The sequence below is a fragment of the Octodon degus genome, unplaced genomic scaffold (assembly GCF_000260255.1).
Source record: "Octodon degus isolate 3935 unplaced genomic scaffold, OctDeg1.0 scaffold00035, whole genome shotgun sequence".
NCBI lineage: Eukaryota > Metazoa > Chordata > Mammalia > Rodentia > Octodontidae > Octodon > Octodon degus.
The window spans coordinates 16790201-16796472 of NW_004524611.1; the positions used below are offsets into that span (position 1 = coordinate 16790201).

The 6272-nt window shown below is 36.6% G+C and overlaps 1 pseudogene; it reads left to right on the forward strand.

Annotated features, from left to right (window-relative positions):
* Positions 1-259: 259 nt before the first annotated feature.
* On the forward strand, positions 260-3648 carry LOC105742083 (annotated as a pseudogene).
* The last annotated feature ends 2624 nt before the right edge of the window (positions 3649-6272 follow it).

Below are 6272 nucleotides of genomic sequence, written 5' to 3' on the forward strand. Positions count from 1 at the left end.
TGGATCTTAAAGGCATGTAATACCAAGAATTGTTACTTTACAATGTTCCCTTAAGCAAAATTAAATTTGCTTTGAACTTTAGTCTTTCACAGACTGAAAATAAACCTCTAAACTCTGCCTAGTTAAAGTGTGATGCTCTAATGTTACAGAAAAAAAAAAAACTGGCAAAAATTGAACAAGACCTGTTTCATGGCTGAGATAGTAGTGTACAGATGGGTCAGCAGGTACAGATAAGGGCCACTCTCAAAATTAGTTGAGCATGTTTTTAAAAATGGAACTGGTCCTTATCCTGGGCAGGGGTTTCCTGATTGGTATAGAATCAGGTAAATTTTGAGGGAGTTTACCTTTGCTAGGTAACAAACATTCCTTCTGTGATGCTGCATACGAGTACATAGCTGGTTGTATCTTTATTTGGAAATCTGAGATTTCAAAGAGCCAATGTCCTGGCCTATCACAGTTCACAATAACCTTAAGTTTCAGGAAATTTACTCAGGCTTCTATAGTCTCTCTAAAGTTATAGAGAGGGGCACTGCTCTCAGTATGACCATGACTCTCTATGTTATGTATTACAGCTGGAGGATGCCAAGAGAAAGTTCCAGAAGAAAGAGTCCCTGGTGGACACTGATGCCTGTTATTATTCTGTTCATAGCACAGTCACCGGAGCAAGCATTTTCTGGATTTTCAAGAAAGATTTTTTTCCCTTTCCCTTTCAGTTCTTGTTTCATTTCTTATCCCAATATTTGAGATGTTAAATATATTCATGGTTGCAGAAGATTCTGCAGAACTTTTCATAGAGTTTGTAAGAAGAGTAAAAGAAAACTGCCTGGACAATAACCAGAAGGTAAAATGTGGTGGTGGAAAAAAGCATGGTGACATTTGGTAATATTAGGCTGTATTGTTATGATCGGTGTACACCCTTCTGCGTTGTTGAAGGGTGGTTCAATAGGATAGGTATTTCTGTGTGCATGTGAGTGAAGAATGTGAGTTAGGAAGTTGGGATAAGAGTGTGTCATGGCATTCAAACAGATAGTGAGGTTAAGCTCAACAGCCTAGGTTGTATGGTAACAACAATAAGCTTCTCTTCTGGAGGGTTAACAACCTAAGTTTGCAGACCAAAATTAGAGAAAAAAGAGGGCTGCAAAGAAAGCCAACATTTTGGCCCTAGCCTTCCAAGGTCACTTAAGACTCAGGACATATGAGAAATTGTACTGTAATGTCATGTAACTCAGTAGTGTCCCAAATTTTCTGATCAAGGAGATTATGGGGGCAAAGAGGAAAGTGATCAATGATGTAGAATGTGCCTAAGGAGAGTACATGGAGAGAAAACATCCTCTCAGGCTTTCACAGAGAGCACATTGGCCAAGATATGGCCGTGACTCATCCACATGGCTGACACTGACAAAGGTTCTACAATCTGAGGTACAGGATCTCAGTATAAATCCTGAGGGGATGTGACTGACCTTATCAGATCCAAAAGCTACAACTCTTGTTGCATAGTTCTTGCTTTATCTTGGTCTTAACCATCCGGCTTAGAAATATAAAAAAAGAAGTAATGCTATGTTGTTATGTCGAGCTCTAGGGGACTTAGGGGAACAATTTCTGACACTGCCAGTCAAGCGAAAGACCCAATACTATTATGGACTACTGGACTCTTTTAGAATATTTTTCTTTTTTTTTCCATAATTTTATGGAGAAACAAATAGCAATGAGACAGTTTCAAACCAAATTGGTAAGATAGATTCAATAATTAACACATTGCATACATTCTTCCTAGTGGTTAATTGCTGTACAAGATGCAGACATGATAACTTATTTACAAACACTGTTAGAACAAGTCCCTCTATTCATTAAGAGGATGTAACTATATATCTATCCTAACCATTTTGAATACACAGATACAAAATGGACATTTATCTGTATCCCCCTTTTTTTTGTTAAGTTCCATTATTTGAATATTATAGAATATTTTTCTGAGTTAACACACCTATAATATTCAAATGCCAGAATTAAACAAAAAAGGGGATACAGATGAATGTCCATTTTGTATCTGTGTACTCAAAATGGTTAGGATAGATATATAATTACATTCTCTTAATGAACAGAGGGATTTGTTCTAATAGTGTTTGTAAATAGGATATCATGTCTGCATCTTGTGCAGCAAATAATCACTAGGAAGAGAGTATGCAATGTGTTAATTATTGAAACTGTCCTACCAGTTTGATTTGAAATAAGGGTTTTATTTTTTTTTCTTCCTCGAATGCCTTCAGGGCACTTTTGGCCAGTGGGAGAGTTGTGAGGTTCGAACTCCAGGAACCTGAGGCTGACAGCTTTGTGGAAGCAGCCACTTAAAGGACTGAGCTAGGACCAGGCCCCCGACCAGTTTGATTTGAAACTGTCTCATTGCTCTTTGTTTTTCAATAAAATTATGGAAAAAACAAAAAGAAACTGTAAAAAAAGAAGAGTGAGTCATGGCAACAGTTTAACACTGAAAAAGAAAATCTGTGTCCTGTGTGTTGATGAGGAGAACAAGTTGGGGGTGGTAAGATTATTAAGGCAGAGGTGATGGGGAACAGGAAACTGTCTGATCAACTTAAAGCCCAACTTGAAAAGTGGAAAAAACTGTAACAAAAATATTATGAAAAAATAACAGGAGCAGAGGAGAGTGTAGCTGGCAAGAAGTGATCCTTGTCAGGAGAGATGAGTCTGGAAGAGCGTGGCCAGTGAGGGTACCAGAAGTTCTGGGGTCAATAAAAAGGAAGGAGGGATAGACACAGGGCTTCGACACAGAAGGAAAACCTGTCAGATACTTTTCTGATGATGATCATTGAAGCGTAAATGATTTAGTGAAAATTGAAAAAAAGGAAATAGCAGGAAGTCAAAACAAACTTTTTATGAAAATGACATTTAAGCTGAGAGAGAATAAACATTTTGGGGAAGAGGAACAGAGCCAGAGGGTGAAAAATTATTGCTGAGCACTAGTGTCTTGCTGCACTAAAGGAAAAAATGACAGTTCTCAATTTCCCAAGTACCTTATTGTTACAACAGGTGTTAAGCTTTATTTATGTTTACCAGACTTGTAATCTCTTTCTCAGGGGCACTGTCTGATAGTCCCTTTGCAGTGTCATCAAGCTGCTACCTTACTGGATGAAGACATATGGGAGAAAATTCAGATGTTTAGAAAATTATTAGTAAAGAGATTTGAAGGCAAAGGATTGGATTGCATCTTTTAAGAAACTAATATGAGAATGAAGAAACAATATAACATTAAGTCTTATGAATGCATTCCTTTCCCAAAGGAAGTGAGTGATATGGCTCCTATCTATTTTAAGAAGAGCAGTCCATGAACAAGAAATTGATTGACCTTTCTTTAAAGACATCAGAAAGTCTATACCCTGGGTCTTATCTTACTTTTCGGTGGACTTTGGCCTCCAGCAATGATTTGCCCACATCATTCAGGATTGGCACAACTTCCCTCCTTACTTTGGAAAGGAAATCACTGGCGGGATGTTGGATGTAGAACCGAGACTTTGGCAGAAGGGCATCTGTGAAAGCTCTGAGGCTCAGAGGAAGGAAGCACTGCAATTTCCTGAGTGGTTGAAACCACATGACTTCACCAAAAGACAAATTCTAAGACCTGAAAGAAAATAACTGCTCACCAGGACTGTTATACTTAGCAAGGCTATCCATCATAAGAAAGAATTAAAAGCTTTTTCAACAGGAGTAAAAAAGTTCCTTAAAAAAGCCCTATATCCAGAAATAAAAGAAAGATGGCTACCCTCATGAAAACATGTTAAAGAATTAAATCCAGTACAATATCTTACACATAAAAGAAATTAAAAAAAAGAAATAGAGAAGGCTCAAATCTTATTAATACAATAAACCACCAGAGATATACAAAAGAAGAAAGAAAGAAGAAAGGATATTTAAAACAATTAGAAACTGGACTATATTGGAATATTTTGCTGAACTCACACACCTATAATATTTAAATGACAATGGAATACCCTTCTCTGACAAAACTAAACAAAAAAAGGTGATACAAATGAATGACCATTTTGTATCTGTATATTTAAAATAGGATAGATATAGAGCTACTTTCTCTTAATTCAATGAATAAAAAGATTTGTTCTAATACATTGCAACAATATGCAATGTATTAATTATTGAAACTGTCCTACTAATTGGTTTTGAAACTGTCTCATTGCTACTTGATTCTCAAAATTCTGTTTTTCTTTCAAAACCAGGGATTGAACTCAGGCCCTTGCACTTACCAGGGAAGCGCTTATATCACTGAGCCATCTCCCCAGGTCCCTTCAATAAAATTCTTAAAAAAATAGATTTAAAACACTTTTTCTCCTTGAAATGGTTTCCTACAGTACAAAAATCTAAGTTCAAGGGTCTCTAATTTGCAAAGATCTGTATTATTTCTTCATAAATAAAGTATACAAAAATAATAATTAGGAGAAGATTAGCAAACAAAATGGCAGTAATGATTTTAGTCTCCATAGCAACATTGAATGTAAATGGATAAAATTCTTCAGTTAAAATATACAGACTTGTGACTTTTTTTTAGGAACCAGGGATTGAACTCAGGCCCTTGCACTTGCCAGGGAAATGCTTATTCTACTGAGCCATCTCCTCAGCCCTGAGATACAGACTTGTGAAAAAGAAAGAAAGAAAGAAAAAAGGGCCAAGGAGATAGCTCAGTAGAATAAGAGCTTGCCTGGCAAGCACAAGGTCCTGAGTTCAATCCCTGGTACTACAAAAAAACAAAAAACCAAAAATCCAAAAAAACCCAAACCAAATCAAACCAAACCAAAACCAAAACCAAAACCAAAACAAAACCCAAACAAAAACAAGAAAAAAACCCAAAAAAACCCATACAGAACTGTAAATGGATTTAAAGAAAAAAGACCCCCCCCCAAAGATAAAGAAAAAAGACCCAACAATAACTATTTACGACAAACTTAATTTAATAGTAAAGATACAAAGTGAGAGGGTACAAAACTTTTTTTTGTATTTAGTACTAGGTAACTTTACATGGAGATATAACTATTTCAAGGAAAGTAAGGCATATCTAAAACTTTGTTTCAAGTCTATAATTTTGTATGCATTTCTTTCAATTACTTTTTCTACCCAAAATAAAAACATGAATAATGAAAAGAGATAACATAAAAATTATTATCTTCTGTCATACATATTCTTAAAATAAACTTTGGCTCCTTATTTCTGCCAAAAGAGAAATATTAGTCCTTACCAATTATATTTACTGGTACTATAATCCTCAGATCTTATATTGGTGAGGAATTCTTTCAGATCCATGCCAGTTATTGAATTCATTGCCCAGTAGAAACTTCTATCACTGTAGTTTGGCCTGTGTTAGATTTGTACCTTTCCCGGCCTGCAGTAGTTAGGATTCTCCTTTGGGTTTGGGGGTAGTAAGCTAAGGAATTCAGCTGAGTCTTTATGGCTTCGGAGTCTGAAGACCAGGAAGTAGGACTGCATATCTATCAGGTGGCACTGAGAGTTGTATATCATTCCAAAATGGTATGGTACTTTGGGATGGTTGTCTCTGCTTCTGGGATCAGTATATGACGGTGGATTAATCTAAAGGACCACTGGTGAAGAAGCACAGCAGGAGTATTTGAGGTTTTGAGATGTGGGATTGCATCCTGAGCAAGTAGATCTGATAGGAGGAGCAGGCAACTTTCGGACCAAGAGGCTTTGTTGAGAAATAAAGAAGCTCAAGACTGGGGAGAGCCAATAAAAAATAATTATTGGACACATTAGCTGGTTTTCACACAGAAAAACAAATCCTTCTGTCCAAGATTTAGAAATTGCTGGAATCCTCAGCGAAACTTCAGGATGTGAAGCATCCCATGCAAAGAATGCAGGTTAAGTCCAGACTAATTGTTAACTTCAGGTTTGATCTGTCTTTGAATGTTGTCTTTCATCTTCATGCACTGGGTGCATTTTCTTTCGTTGATGATGAATTCCCAGAATTTGCAAGACATGGAGTCCTATAAAGGCAAGAATGATGATTCATGGTCTAAGGAAGAGGAAACAGAGAGGAAAAAAAAGTCCATTGGCAGAGGAGCATTTCTCTCAAATGACTGAAAATACACATTTGGGTATTACTTGTGAGAGTCCCATATACTTTGTAGTATGCATAGGTCTAAGTACATTCAAACCCTGAAGGCAGCATCTCATGGGTGTAATTCCTGAAGGTCTTGTTTCACCTACATCAGAAGCAGTGCTGATTATTTTTTTTT